At 44.6% G+C, this 16,600-nt stretch overlaps 1 non-coding gene across 1 annotated transcript; it reads right to left on the reverse strand.

Moving 5' to 3' along the window:
* Positions 1 to 3,569: 3,569 nt before the first annotated feature.
* On the reverse strand, positions 3,570 to 3,641 carry TRNAE-UUC (transfer RNA glutamic acid (anticodon UUC)). Its single transcript has one exon. It is a non-coding gene; the product is annotated as a tRNA-Glu (tRNA).
* Positions 3,642 to 16,600: the final 12,959 nt, after the last annotated feature.

A 16,600-nucleotide genomic window follows, 5' to 3' on the forward strand; every position in this document is an offset into this window, starting at 1 on the left:
TCTACTCAAGGACACTTAAGGCAGCTCCAAACTTTTAGTCTCTCTAAAAATTAACTCCTTAACTTCCAAATCTTTGCTTTCATTCAAATTAGATCTGGACGTAAAACTCTTTTTAAAAGAGAGCAAGTCTGAACCCATCCTGAAAAGGATGGAGAAAGGGCTGTCTGGGACACAGGACAAAGCAGAAGAGGCCCCATGCTGCTCTGGCCTGGCATCAAGTAGGCAATCCTGATGTGCTCTCCGTACCTACCTGGACCATCCTATGTTGTTATCACCTTGTCCACAAGCACCCCAGCTGCCCTGGGGGAGATGCAGTGCCCACCGAGACAATGCCCATGCTTGGATTTTCAAAGTAACCCCGAGGAGCACATGGCCCAAAGCCTTTTGGAAAACGCAGAAGCAGCCAGTGAAGGAAAGTCTGGATATTAGATGAGTTGACTTTTGTTCGCCTAGTGGGGATCAACCTGTTTGGATAAAGAAAAATCTAACCCTGACTGTAACTTGTCCTTCCATGCCATTTATGAATATGCCTATGTCCCCTCTGCCAGTCGTTCACCTTTGAACTCTGCTTTATACCTTGCCTCCATTCAAGAGAGGAACCCGTTGAAGAAAGATAATCCTTCCATGAGTCCAGGTTTCATTGCTCTTCTGATGTGACTCTAAAGGAGGTGAAAGATGCTGCCATTGTCACCTTGGCAGGATGTCACCATCATTGCTTGTTGTACCAAGCCAGCCTGGTGCAGAAAGCATGGTACAGTGCAAACTTCAAGAGGATCATCTAAGCAGTAATATATTCCTCACACCGGACAGTGACTGCTCCACACATGGGTGTACAGAAGATGGCCTAAGGGCAACCTCTGTGCGTAAGAGCACACATTAACTATTCTCTGCTCCAGCCACGAACACTATTTCTGTTCCCGAGACATGGACCCTAGTTCAATAGGTGGCTGATCCATAACCCACTGCAATAAACAGGCTTCTTAATTCTGATTTCAGTAAGTGCTTCACCGAAGAACTGAATTTCAGGCAGGACTCCAATATATAGGACTTGACAATCTGATCAACATACCCTGGAGACGTGTCTCTTTAAACCTCTGCAATGGCCAGATAATTTCTTCCTGGGTTTGGCCTCAAGAAAGCAAGTTCACAGCATCTTTCACTCCTTCCTTCCCACTGTCATTCAGAGGCAGCACAGAAATAGCTGCTTCTCTGCCCACCCTTTATAAGTTCCTGAGCATGGTATTTTCACTGCTTGAGCTGGCTGGGAGGCAAGAATCATGAAGAGCCACGACATGCTACTGGAAAATGAAGTGATCTCAAGGCTGAGCTTGGAAAGGGTTATTCTTCATAGAGGAAAAAGAATATTTAAGATGGTAGAATTTCCTTTGATAGGGTTGTCTTTTAATTACCCTGTGGAATGATAAAATCCCAGCACTGAAAATGTGTCTTTACAAATCTCTAGCTGGAGTAATTAGTCCCGTGCCTGGCTCTCCTGAGAGATTATTGCTGCCTTCTTTTCAGATTACTTACCCAAATAGAAGTGGAATCATTGCTGTGTTTGACAGTGAGATATAAAATATCAGATAAAGCTGTTAAAATACTGTTTCACACGATGGGTTTCTGCACAGTAAGGAAGCATCTGCTCCTTCAATACCAGCAGCGGAGCTGAGCAAAAAAAATTCACAACTGAAGGATGAGATAATGAATCTCACTTCTTTTTTTCTGTTCCTGGTCATTCCTGAAAAGGTCCAAGTAGGCAAGAATTTCGTCATTATTCAAATGACTCAAATCACATTGTTTGCAACTTGTGTCTTTTTTAGGGCATGTACTCGGTGATAGAGTTATAGGTCTGATGTGTTCTCTACTATGATCTGAGCAACTCAGCTGGAAATACTTACATGACAAAGGCAAAGTTATTCAACAGTGTCATAGAATTCTGAACTATCCAGGCCTTGTAGCACTGTGCAGAGGTATCAGATAGAGATCTCGTGTTGTCCTTTATGTACATATATATATATTTAGCTTATAGGGCAGGTAAAATCGAGACAGTCCCTCCCTCCTCTTATATATATGCTGGTATGAGCTCAGAAGGAAGTTTCTCATTAGATATGGTATAGATCTATGGTGATCTTTCACTTAGAGATGTTACAATTGCTATTTATTACTTTTTGGAAAAAATCTTGCTTTGAGAATTAAAGTGCTTGCTGCATTGTGTCAGGCTATTAAGCTTACAGTGCTCAAAAATGCATTACCAACAATTCTCATTCGGTGCTGAGCTGTTGTACAAATTGCACCCTTGTTACTTCATTCTTCTCTCACCCACAGGACAAATTTATACTCATGCATAAGTGCTTTACAGGCCTGGTGTAACTGATCTGGTAGCTGCAGGGGCAGAGTGTACAGATACGCTGTCACAACAGCAGCTCCATCAGGGAAGCAGTGTTTCCAGCCTTACTTCCTTGATAGTTTGTTCAAAGAAGTCTTCTTTGCCATCTCAAATAAATGTTTTGGGGTAATTTTCACTGCTTCCAAGACAGATTGGTGCCTCACTGATTTCTAAGGTAATCCAGTATCACAGCAGAGCCATCCTCTGGGTCATTAGAGAGGTGAAGAGAGCTTAGGCAGCTCACTGCGATGAAGAACCTTCTATCTTGTCCCTAGGGAAATTAAAACCATTCTAACACCTTCCAAGAAAGAACATTTTGAAACACTAGTCCCAGCCAAAGGATGGCTGGGTAAGAGGAGCAATCCCACTTTGCAGCACAAGTCACAGGCTGTGATCACAACTCACCAGCACTGCCACACATCCCTGGTATTTCCCCTAGTTTGGGAGTTTCAGACTCTGACCCGTCCTTGTTCCCATCCTTCTCCATTCCTGTCTGCTCCTGCCTTGTCCCATCCCACATGTGCCACAAGCTTTTCCCATGACCTTGTCTCTAGTCATCAGAGTTCCTCTGTTTCCCATTGTCTATTTGGCCATGGTCAGGTCTCATGATACTAGGATAGCTTTCCTAGATGGTTGAGAACCCAAGCTGTAAAGGGATAGTTGCTGGCTGGTTCATGAAACCAGCGACTGAGAGTAGTAGAACTATCTGGGTCAGAAGGTTCCTCTGAAGGTCTATGGTCCAACCTCTTGCTCCAAAGAGGTCTAGTTGGAACAGGTTTCTTAGGGCTTGTCTACTTGAGTTTTGAATATCTCCAAGAACAGAGACCCCACAACTTCTCTGACCCCCCATTCCAGTGTTTCATCGCCCACCTGGTGATAAACTTATTCTTTATACCTAATGAGAACTTCTCTTTCTCCAACTTGTGTCTGTTGCCTCTCATCCTTCCACTGCACACCTCAGAGAAAAAAGCCTGACTCCTTCTCTACACCTTCTCATCAGGTGGTTGAAGAAAGCAATTAGTTTTATCTTTTGTCTTCTCTTCTCCAGGCTGAAGAGACCCAGCATTCAGGGTCCATGATATGCTCCACTCCTGACCATCCTGGTGGCCTCCACTGGACTTGCAGGTCATTATTTTTCTTGTCTAAGGGAGCCTAAAAACAGGCATCGTATTAAATACAATTCTTCCCACACCGGGAGTCGAACCCGGGCTGCCTGGGTGAAAACCAGGAATCCTAACCGCTAGACCATGTGGGACCACATGTCTGTGGGTGGCAGTTACTTGATTCTGGATTTGCATAGACAGACAGCCCCCTGCTCCTTGGCAAGGCCCTAGGCCCTGTAGAATGATCCTGTGGTTTTCTTTACTGGTATATCCCAAAGCTTAGCAGAGGAAAAAACAGCAAAGTAAAAAATGCAATGGTCTGAGCTCCATGACTCTGCTGAAACTCTGCTTTGACTCTCTCTACAGCTCCACTGAAGCCAGTGGAGTTAGCGTATTCCCACAGCAGGATACACAGGAGTAGGATTAGCCGCAAGCCCCATCCCACAGGTCTGCTGCTCACTCATTTGGGCACTCCTAGAGCACAATCCCCCTGGCTCTGCCCACACATGGGTCCTTGCACCCGTCTCCACAGGGAATTCTGCCACTGCAGTGCTGAAAGCAAGGTCACACCCAAGCCAGCTAGACATTATTAACTGATAATTAGTGACAGAGCATTGCAGGAGCTAATTCCACACGGCATGAAGGCATGCACTCAAGCCATTTCCCTTTTATTTTATTTGATTGCATTTTTTGTTTTTGCATGATTCGCTACAGTAAGTAGCTCATAATTAACAGAGGATGAATAATATTTCTGCCACTCTGCGTATTAAGTTTTCTCACAACAAATGAAAACATAATTGCCATTACACAGCACCCTTATCTGAGGAAACACGCTGCAGTTGGAATGATGGAGATTTACTGATAGGCACACACTTCTTCAGCTACTTAGAGATGAAAACAAAACATTTGTGACTGATGGGATGTAGCTGCTCAGCATAATGAACCAACTTCTTACAGCACTTCCCAGAAATGATCTCCACCATTGGTTTACAGCTGGAAAGACAGGAGATATCTCAATTAGTTCTGCAGTATGAGGGCTTCTGTGGAGTGAAAGGTTGGGACGAGGACATCTGGTAGCCAATACATGGGATGTGCTCCCTCCTTCCCTATCCAAGGAAGTCCCCAAAACTGATAATGTGAGGCAGGTCTGAGCAGCTTCCCAGAACTCTTGGCACATCTTTGAGGTGTCACGAGAGCCAGGACAGATGAAGCAGTCACAAATGCTGGTAAGAGCAGACATTCCCCAGGCGGAAAATGAGCCAGAGGGCCCAGTTCAATGCAGTGGGGCTGTCAGCTTGCATGGTTGCCTCGGGGCTCTCCACCAGGTCTGGGACAGGGAAGTGGGAGAGGAACCAGGCCCTCTGAAGCAAGGCTGGGGAGCATACTTCCAGAACAATACTAATACTCCATCACATGCCCACAGTCAGCAGCTCCTGGAGGACATTCAGAAAGTGTGATTGGAAAACCTTTCTTCTCCCAATAGAATATATTTCATTTTCAGCAAAAATAAATAAAAAACCTAGATTTTTTAATCCCAAGAGCTTGACTAGTGCTTCCAAAGCACTTACTGCAAAGGCATCTAATCAGATCAGGGACCTCTCCCAGGCAGGTTTTGCTTTGGGGGAGGTGAGTGCATGGGTGTTTGTTTTCCCCGTGAGGACACTTTTCACAAGAAAATATTTTTTTTTGTGAAAATCCAATTTCCCATAGCCACAAATTACAGCAAACTTCTGCTTCCCTGGCTCAGCTTTCACAGGCCTATCCATGTCTGGGCACCCATGAAGACACATATATCCCCAAGGGCCATGGTTTGCCAATCTAATGCTTAAAGCCTGTGGGCTCCAACGTGACCTCAAGCTTTGTACACCTAGGTCTAATGGACACAGGGGAGCAGTATCTGATGGCCATATGCAGGCTCACAGTACACTGCTATTGCTCTTCTAGAGCTCTTGTCCAGCACCGGAAAAGCAGGATTTTTTTGTGATTATTCAGTACTGGCATGCAGTATAGCCTCCTTCTGTATAGCTACTTCTTCTCCCTCTTCCTCAAAGCCTCCTTGGAAAGGCTGTTTTTTCCCCCCTCTTAACAGGTTCAGGGAAAATACTGACTCTTCACCCACACCAGCTCTCCTCTGTCCAAACTTACGTCCTCCAAGCACGTTTTTAAAGTGACAGACCATCCCAAGAGAGAACAGCCAGGCTTACCTCTCAGTGTCCTGCTTTTCTGTTTTGCTCATGTAACAGGCCAGGCTTCCCAGTGTTTGTCATGATGCAGATAAAATGTTCAGGGAAGATACCACTGCCAGTCACTTCATGCAGTGCCTCCCAACATCTTATCTGAACTCTCTGAAAGTGTGTTCTCGTCACTAAGAGAAATAATGAGTTCCCAAGAACATACCGTGTCTTGGTTGTACTTTCTAAGCAAATAGGGGCACAGAATACAGACATGGCAGAAATTGCTAAACTGTACTGATATGTTTTAGAAAACATCTTCATCCCCCATGTGCTGGGTGTAATTAGTGCTCATTAGAGTTACTTACCATACAGAAGTCCCAGGGGCCCTACCAGGATTTCTGCTGGACACTGCACAGATCCACAAAGAGACTCACACTGCTCCCAAGGCCTTGAAATCTGAATAGAAAATCTACCAAGGACACAGAATTAAGCTAAGTTCAAGATTACCAAAGCAATATATGACAGAGTTTCCTGCGTCAGCAGAGGACAGCTCGGAGGACGTCAGAGGGGCTCCCTGGCTGCAGCTCTCCTCAGCACCCCTGTCTGGGTGAGCCCTGCAAACCATGTTCAGCCGAACCAGTTATGCATCTGCAAATGTGGATTTCTTGCTCCTGTAGTTTCTCTGGATGTACAGGAAAATAATCATTCATTTAACATTTGGAAGCTTTGTTGGAAGCCTGCTACTATCTCTCAAACAAACTGAGCTGCACACTTATCTACCCACACTTTTTATGTTGGATTAGAAATAAACAGAAAGTTACCAAAATAAACTTCATTGCTCAGTGTGTTGTACCAGCATGGTTGTACATACTCCAGGGGATGCCTTTGTGTAACAACACTGGCTTACACCAAATATGTTGTATTATGAGGGTGCCTGCCAGTCCCCTACCAAAAGCTGTTTCATTTTCATTTGTCAGCCGCAAGTGAATGAAAACCATTCCTCCCGAAGGGATTTACAGCCTTTAAAAGTTTTAAAGCAGCATGTTCCCAGGGCTGGGAGCTGAATAATTTTCTACTCGTACAGACTTGCAGGATTAGCACACTATTTTCAGTGTAGTCACAGCCCATAGAGCAGGAGAGGGACCAGCAGATCTTTCAAATGCCTGACGTGGGGATACACCCCGTTCCCAGCAGTTTGCACGTGGATGTCCTCAAAAGGCTGTCACTACATATGTCGACGATGTAACAGTCTCGGGACATGTCACAATAAAGTACGTGTTTTAATTTTAAAAGAGTGCTCCCTCTTTTTAGAATACTGTAACTGTACCTTAAAAAGCGGAAGCAAACAAGCATCCAAGATCTTTTGAAAATGAAGAATTCTCTTGATAAATAAATCTCTTAATGAAATACAAGCAATTAAACTAAAAGCCCTATTGAATGCTGCTTGTCACTCCACACATTGACATTTAATTGAATTTTTTTCCATTCCCTGGTCCCTTTTCCCTGATAAACAAATTCATTCGCAGTGGATCAGGTTTCACTAACCCAGAAACCAGATGATAGTCAATCAACTAATTGACACAACAAAGACTTTTATATAAAAAAGAATTGTCTAATTAAAGCTCAAATGAAATTTAATGATACACAGACATATTATAATAATGAACAGTCTTCTTATATTAATTACTCTGGCTTTAACCCTTTCCCTTTTTTCCGGTCACCTAGCTTATGAGAAGGACACTGGAAGCACAGGCCTCACCCAGCAAAGCTGCTGGGTTCATCTATCACTGTGGAAGCTGGTGCAGACAGAGCTGGGGTGCATGGGTGCCTGAAGGACTCCTCGTCTTCACCTGATTAAATCGATAACACACCATCCCCACTTCCTCCCCAGCTGCTGCTGTGCTTCGTGTTGCTGGCCCTCTGCTTGCCCATGGTTGGTGTCTCCCCTGCACGGGGTGTAGAGACAGACTCAGCACAGGGAGGCCCTGGAGGGATGGACAGACAGACAGATGGATGGTTGAACAGATGGATGGAGAGCGAGCCCCTCCACTCTCCCTGTTCCCATCCCATTCTGTCCCCCAAGCTATGGGTTTATTAACTTTATTATGAGCTATTAGCTGCTTCATGTCTGGAGGTGACCGTGGCCTCATCCTGTGGTGGAGCCCCACACAGAGAAAAATCGGCTCAGGGAGACACACTGAGCCCAGTCCTGCCTGAGTCAGTGAGAGCATTGCTGCGCGCTTCAGTGGGATGAAACAGCAGGCCCAGGACTTTCTAGATTTACCAAAATGTTTAAATCCCTCAGGATTTTAGCTCATGCTTAAGAGCTTTCCTGAATAAGGATGAGCTTAAGGATGTGGTTAAAGTTCAGCAAGTAATTGAATGCTTTGCTGAACCAGGACTTTGGTCCACCACAAGCCTGAGCCAACTTGGGAGAGAAGTTGAAAAGTTTTCCTGATGCCTTTTGGTGTCTAAGCTGAAAAACACAAAAGCTAAACACATAAAGGGCACCACAGCAGACAGTTCAACTCACTTTGAATCTTAAATATATTTGTTGAAACTTGGAAAGGTCTAGGGCTCTCAGAATGCTGGTGAGAGTGGCATGATGACAGCCCACAGAGCACAGTGACATATACCCCTGATGCACCACTGACCGGAGCAGGAGGGAGGTCTCTGTCCCACGGTTGCTCAATGTCTGATTTCTGGGTGCTCTCACACTACATATGATCAATCCTGATCCAAGTAGCATAGAAAAATGATCCAAATGTTCTATTTGGCAGAGACAAATAGAAAGAAGAGAATGTCACCAACTAGAATGAGTTAATTTTTTAGAATGTTTGTGCAAGCTGAACGTAAAAGAGATGTCAAGTGTCTTTTCCATTCCATTTCTCTCATCACATGGAGCTCTGGCCCTTGTTGGTGCTCTTGGTTCTCTCATTAAGAAGTAGCTATTACTTTCACAATCATTTTCTAGTGCACTTTATACCATTAATAGAGCCAGCTATTGTGAACGGTCATTTTGTTTCCAAATAAGTTTGGACATGAACAGCATCAGATTCTTTCACCAGCTGAAAACACTCCGGGCTTCGCTATCCATACGAGGGTCTGGATACCCGCAGAGCTTGTTAAGTGCCCAGGGCGATCCTGAAACACTCTGCTCGCTGGGGCATGCCACTGCCGTGAGAACTCAATTATGTTAAACAAAAGCTAATAGGGCACCAGAGGAAAGAAGAGAGGGGAATTAGCAGCTCTGTCAGACTCCTCCAGGTAATTATGGTTTTTCTATCTAAAAAATTGCAACTGCTCTGGGAATGCTGTTTTTTTATGTTGGTGCATTTGGCACAAACATGAACAGAGAATAGTTGCTTCTGAAGCAAAAAACTTTATTTTCCACCAAGTTTGTCAAAGGTAAAATTATGGTAGAATTGATTGTGACTAGGGGGAAATCAGCTTTTGGTTGTTGGCAAACCTGGGAGATTAGAAGATGTCAGGGCATGCAGATCATTTAAATAACTGGTTGAAATCCTGCCTCGTCATCATGGAGTGGAGGCACCACATCTCTGCCCCTCGAGCAGGTCAAAGACATGCACCTGGATGTACGGCAACTGGACAAAGCCTGAGACTGCCCAAGAGGGATGATGTAGGCAGAGCCTCCCCAGGAGAAATACTTCTGTCTTTTTTGAGTATGCCTGGAGCAAAAGGCATCACAGAGACTGCCCTGGGCCAGAAGGAGCTGCGAGAGCACTGTATGGGGGAAGCTCCTTTTTCAGATGAGGTTGAAGGAGCTCATGACTCCCACAGCAGGAGCCCCAGGGAGAGGAACCGTCTGCTTGTCTGCAGTCAAGTTGAATTTTCTCCTGTATATTTAAACAACTTGCTTAGCATTCACAGAGACAGCAGTCTGACAAATGTTAGTATTCTAAGGGTTAAGCTCTTTTGAATGTCTTGGGAGTTACTTGTAAAGCTATTACTTCTGAGTTTGTTAATAAATCAGGATTTAATACACCTGAGTTACATTATCTCCCCGTTCTAATGTATAAATCCTGTCACTAAACCTTCAGACCCAAGTGTCGTGTGCTTTTAGTCTTACGTTTAGCTACCTGGTTTCTAAAACATTAGATTGTTTCACAAGTCAGGAGATGGATTTTTAAATCCTTCAAATCTTGCAGCAAATGTACAAATCTGTGTCTGGAGTTACAAATCCGATCAGAAGGTTTATAAATCCTACAAAAGATTTATTTGAAAAAGTTTTCATTTATAAATTCTTACTTTGCCTTTGGGACACGTAAGTGACTTATTTACAAAGGAGGATTCTGCAAACCTGCCGCCACTTGGGTTGGATTGAGAAATCCTTCTCTTCAATTGTCACACATAACATGGAATAAATGCTCATCCAGTCAGTCTGTATCTGTCTCCCAAACAAAATTTGGCATTAGTGATGAGCTCAGAGAAGTCAGTGGAGAGGAATGGATGCTCCCAGTGGCAGAGGGCTTTAGCTACCCGGGTTAGATGTTGTTTGAGGACTATTGTGCTCCAGAGACACTTGTCTCCACTGTTGATCACAGAAGGAGCCCAAACAGCTTAGAGAAAGGCCTTATATTAAGAGAGCTGAAGTCAGGTGAGATGAATCCAGCCCTGCACGTGAACCTGAGAGACATCAGCATCTGGGAGATACCAGAAACTGATCTGAGGAGGTCAGGGAGAGGCAGGAGTGGTGGGGATACATTGCTGCCATCCCCACTTGTCCCTGCAGCTGAAGGGCTATTCTTCCTTCCAAAGAGATGCATTTAGTGTTACTACAGTCTGCAAGGCCTCACCAGCTGAGGATAAACTTAGATTCACTAAATACAAGATGTTGTCCACTAACGATGACCCTCCATACTCCCTGGGCAGTTGCTGGGTGCTTCAGTGCAGTGATTCATAGCAAGGTGTGCAACGCCAGCCCTACCACAGTGAACACCGCTCAAATAAAATGCCTTTATGAGACCTGACCTGAACCAAGCTGAGGCTAGTCAAACTCAGATAGAGTGAACAAGACCAAAAGGCAAAGCCACTGATGCCACAAACTAGGGCTTGCATCCAGAAAATCAGGCTTCCAGCCCATTTTATCTTTTGCCAGGAATGGTCTGTCATGCAGATAAAGTAAGGACAGGTATGGATATACAAAAGAAAACAGCTGAGCTGAAGTAATTTAACTCGTTACTACTTGTGAATTTAGCCCACCTCAATTGCAAAGTAAAAGGTTTTAGCCTAATGAACCAGGCAAGCTGTTAGAGCTGACACACTTTACTTTGGAGTTGAGTCAGCTCCTATAGCTCAGTCATTTCTATAGGTGCTTTGATAAGCTGTATATAAAAGTGTAGTTGAAGGAATCAGGAAGATCGGCTGGGTTATCTGAAATACAAGAAAATTTATACTCTTTTTTTTCTAATTTTATACTTTTTTTTTCTTTTCTGTGCTGCTTCATGTTCGAGTTTCAGGCTCTTCATTTGTCTTACAAAATGTTCCTAAGACATGGACCTCTGAGAACAGAGGGATAAATACAAAATGAGAGAAATAATTGCAGGAAGGTTTCATCAGAAGTAGATCACGTTAGACTAATTTAATATCTTTTTAATAGGAAAACAGAGAGGACCAGAGGAACTAATCTATCTAAGTTTAACAAAATATTGCATAGAGAGCCTGATGGGAAATTATTTTGTCAGTAGAGAGTCTGGAAATGAAGATGGGAGTTACAAGGTGGACATGGATACAGTTAAAGGGCAGGTTATATGGAATTAAAAGTATCAGTTTTGAGAGTAGTCCTAAACAGCCAGGGGACAGTCTTGGGATGCTAGAGAAAGAATTAGATGTGTGCTTATAAAATTGGAATTTTTATGAAGTTGGAAGATATTTCCAGTGATGAGGGAATCCAGATTTCCATACAAGAAAGCTGAAATGGAGACCAAAATAAAATTGTGTCTATTTGCAAGAACTTTTTCCTAGTTCAGGTGTCCTGGGTTAAATTCATGATTGGATTTGGGGGTCAGGAAAGATTTTTCTCCCAGATGAAGTAGAGATGGGCCTCCGGGGTTTTGTTGGTAGCATAGGAAATGGTCTGGTTTCTAGATTATCTGAATGTGATGGTAGAAGACACCAGGGCTGAGACTCTGTCAATGCTTTGGGCTTCTCCCTTACTCTTCCATGGTGTTTTCGGGCTTCTGTGCAAAGGTGCTGCTCAGTGTGGAGAAGCTGGATTGGAGGCAAAGGAAACAGGGATGATGTCTTGCAGCAGTGCCTTGCAGGAAACATGGGGGCTTAAGACCCACCCAGCAACTTCTCCAGCAGAGAACCTGCCCACAGCCTAATCCCCCAAAGTGGGGCTATATTTATCTGCAAAGACAAAAAGAAGTGACAGGATACCCCGTGCACGCTGCCCCGAGAGCACCACTCAAAGGTCTCCAACTCCCTGGGCAAGCAGGACACATGCATGTTTGGGGACATGCCAATGAGAAAACTAAGGACTACTTTGGACTGAACTTCCACTGAGTGGTGGCCTGGGTCTGCAGGGACTGTGCTTGGCCCAAAGGTCTGGTGTTCAACACGGATCCACTGCAAGAGGCTTGCGCAGAGATGACGTGCAGCTGGTTACACACCCACGGGTGACCTGCGTCGCAGGGATCCCTACAGTGCTCTGAGCCAAGAAGGGCTCCTTCTGGAGAGCCTAGGGATCCTGGAGAACAACCTCTCCGGGGGCAGGCTTGCCATGCCCCTTGGGCTGGCTGCTCTATCTGAATGCGGGTGCTGTAATAAACACCAGCCCAACTGCAACCCATCCTTTGATACCACGGTAAAAGTGGACTAATATGATATGGCATTGGATCACCAACATCAAATAAAAAATATATTAAACCTTACAGGAGCAGATGTAGCTTTAAACTTTGGCTTTAAATTAGAAAGAAAAAAAGAAGAAGAGAAAGAAAAACCTAGTTCGGTGCTGCTTTTCTCTGTGCTTGAAAATCAGAAATGGTTTTGCCAGCTCATACTGCTTCTGTTTGTCCATTCTTCCTGTCTCTGTTTTCATGTTTTCATTTTTCTATGGCTATGTGGAACACATTTCTCAGTTAAGTACTTGCTTTTGAGAGTTGTTGCCATAACAACCATTTCATTCCACGATATGCACACTATCTCTGAAATACAGAATTTCTCCTTAAAGGAGCATGTGCCATACACATCAAAGAGGAATATGGACTCATTATTTTTACATTATTTTGTGGGCAAATAGATGTTTTCCTATACAATTTTTTTCTTCTTACTGCGTTTTCTTGTTCAGTGGAAGTATGTTTTTTAAGCATTCCTATCTTCTATTCCTATCTAGTATAATTTTTGTCTGAAACTCAGAACATTAGGAGACAAAAATCTTTACTGTAGTTTCTTCTTTTCAAAGGTCTGAGGTAACTACGCTGCAGTTAATGCATTTAAAACTCATCTAAATAGACAGTAAAATTATGTAAATAAAATCTATTAAAAATGTATAGTTCTTAAAGCAAAACCACTATTTTACTGTACAAAATGGTAGTTGAAGGAGGGAGAGGGCCAAATACTAGGTTACTTTTTCAGTGTCTTGCTTTTGGTGGTCTCCGTAAGGTACATTATGTGTGCAACAGAACTTTAACTCTTTCTTAAAAAAGCACCTTCCCAAACTTTCGTATGGTAGAAAGGTCAGAAAACTGGGACTCTAGTTCCCAGAACCTGCAGCATGGGGTGTTAGCAGGGGCACAGGGGACCATGGTGTAGCTTGAGTTGCTGATGCTGCTGAGCTGGGAGCCAAAGTTTGGCTTTTCTATTGGCTTATGGTGCTTCTGCCTGAAAGAGACTGTGGAGAAAGAGGCAGGCAGAGACAGGCCAGTCAGGCACGTGAGTCCTTAGCGTGTGGTTTGCTTGCTGCAGAAGCACGAGGCCATGGGCTCCACACTGAATTTTGATCTCTAGGTTCCTTAAGAAAGTCAAGTTTTAGACTATAAACTCAGGGAGGACATGCTTCTCACAAGTCACGGCACAGCCATAAGAGCTTGGGCCACACGCCCTGTGCTAGAGAGCTGGGGCTGCTCTCAGACAGGCTGGTCAAGCTTCTTAAAGCAAGGCCCATATGTATGTGGTCCTACAGCCTCGTCATTTACCAGCCTTCTCCAGTGTCCCAAGAGGAGTCATGTCCATTGTTCCACAGGGAGCTCCTACAGCCTCTGATTGAAGAGGTTGGTCCTTGCAGCATCTGCTTCTTCATCCACCATGGATGACGGGCACTGCTTGGAACTGTGGTGCCATCATACTCCTCTTGCGTCACCTTCATGTTACACAGCTCTCCCTTTGCCATCCACTGATGTCAGTCCCCAGCAAAGGAGCCGTCACAGCCCATTGCCATCTCCACAATGACCTCAAGTACAATGGCGTCACTGTCATTCTGCATTGACATGTCTGCCATGGTGCAATGGTGGCCCACACTGCACACCCATTGTGCAATTGCAGCCCAGGGCCACATCAGAGTCAGCACACATCGTAGCCTCCTGCCGTGACAGGGCCATCAGGCTGCATTATGATCATGGAGGAGAAAGCTTGAGCTTAGCTCATGCTGCACAACCTAACAGCATGGAGAAAGCAATGTTTCCCGAACTCCCAAAGCCATTCACTTCACTGTTGCACTAGAACTTCTTACACGCCTCTGATATACAGCCTGCTCACAGCCTCACTTCTCCTCAAAGTGAAGTATCCAGGAGACACAGGCAGGCAAAGGAAGGAACAGGGACCCGCACTTCACACCAGTAAGTATTTTAACTCCCATCTTTTTCAGACGCCAAGCTGAAAATCACAAGAGTGGAAGGATGCAGTAGCTAAATGCACTTCCAGGACTGGAGTCCTTTAGCATCATGGAGACAATCAGAAAGTGTTTAAAAGATGCTTTGCTCTGCACTGCAAGCAGTAGGTTCTGCGGAGAGGAGAGCAGCCAGAAAGCTCCTTTATTTCTGACCAAAGCTGGTCCTGATTCGAGCTGGTCTAGGCAAAGAAAAGTGAGTCTGAATATTTACAGCAGAAATGTAAGGAACATGATATCCCAGATGAAGTAGAAGAGCAATATTATTAGCAGAGTGGCCAGAAGGTGATTGAAAATGTGAAAGCCTGAAACCGTGCAAGACAGAGGTCCTGGGGAGGAAGCTGGCCTCAACCCTCACTCCTGGTCTCTTACAGCCCCTAACCCAGCTCTAGACAGAGATGTCTGGATTTCATACAAACCAGGAGAGACCATGCAGAGAGACGATCCCTTCAGGCCAGCACCAAAAGCACCTAGCTGAGCTAGGGGAAAGTAAAAGCTAAGCTTCAGGGCCATGCATTCATTAATCCAAAGCAGAAGAGCCAACAGAGGAAATACTTGTATGCAAAACTCACCGGTAACCTCCCACAAACTGCAACAAGCACAGTTTTACTCCAGGACAAGGGGGGCTGCATCAGGACAAGGGAATCTGCACCATGGCAAGGGGGTCTGCACCCCATTAGTAACTTGGGATGGGCCCAACTTGTCAGTTCTGTACCAAAACCTCCACAGGGTCTTTTGCCCTCCCAGTGCAAAACAGGGAAAGGGCTCAGGGAACCCACCTGGCCCCCAGGTTCTACAGAGGGGTCCATAGACAGAAATAGTCTGAGTCTGTCAGGTAAATGGTAGCAGGATTGTTGAGGGGCCGGTGGTCTGAGGTAGCAATGGGAGGCAACAGATGTTCAAACATTTATTAGAAAACAAACTCTTTTTAAGAGCTGCATCATAGGTCTCTCTGGCATGCAAGCTCTGTGGGTATCTTCTCCTAAATTTCTGTCTCCCATGACCCACAGCAGTTCTGACTATCTGCCAGCTGCCAGGATCAGAGACATCTATAAAGAGGCTGCTGGAGATCTCCCTTGTGGCAGACACATGACAAGTGCAATGGATATACTCTTTGAAATCAAACTCCCTTTACACTGGCTGAGTGCAAGGAATTCCCAGTTCAGGTACTGGTAGCACAACCACTACGTGGCTGCTGGTCCCAAGAAGCCCCAGTGCTGCAGGGAACAGATCACATGCTCTGCAATTAGTGCTGTACACGAGCTTATGCCTGACAGTGAGATCTCAGGACTGCCATTCTCAGCCGCTGCTGGACACACACTAGTGGAGACATCAGTGTCTCTGGGCATCCCAGCACCCACCATCCCATCTGAGATACAGCCGCCTTCTCCAGCAGCTCACCAAAGACTCCTTTGAACCCTCTGCCAACATGAACATTTTATTGATTTATTAATGAAGGGCATTCAAAAACACATGTTTGTGAGCTCTACGAAATAGCCTTTAGCTTCTGCTGATTACTCATGTTTTACATCAGAGTGATGTTTTTGTAGATGCATTTCGATCAATACAATAGCTTTTTTAGCACACATTACTGCTCGCCTTTGGCTAACCAACAATCACGTTTCTTTTCAAGTGCCCATTTGCATCAAACTAACCCCAAAGATACAACATATCTCCTTTGACTGTCACCTGCACTTTGGCAAACACTCCCATTTAGATTTCAAAATGCCCTGCATGCTAAAGCTTTCTTTCTGAGTGCCTCAGACAAGATGTTGGATGTATTGTGTCATTTTGTCAGAGAATTATTCTCTATGCAACTTTTCTTAAAACAGTAGCATGAATATTCAATATTCAAGCTTATTCTTTTCACCAAACCCAGTGTTTGCCTACATAGCAATTTTGGGGGTTCAGCCAACAACACAAAACCCAGGCAAGTACCACGATAGTGAGCAAGTGCTAAGTCCTGTGCTGCTGTGATTTCACTGCTTTTGGTACCCGCAATGGCTGTTTCCAGGCCAACTCCGTTTTGGCCGCAAGAGCTGCTTTCAACTTTTTGACTCAGCATAAGCATGACCTATGTTTATTCATT

This window comes from Rhea pennata, chromosome 16 (genome assembly GCF_028389875.1).
Source record: "Rhea pennata isolate bPtePen1 chromosome 16, bPtePen1.pri, whole genome shotgun sequence".
NCBI lineage: Eukaryota > Metazoa > Chordata > Aves > Rheiformes > Rheidae > Rhea > Rhea pennata.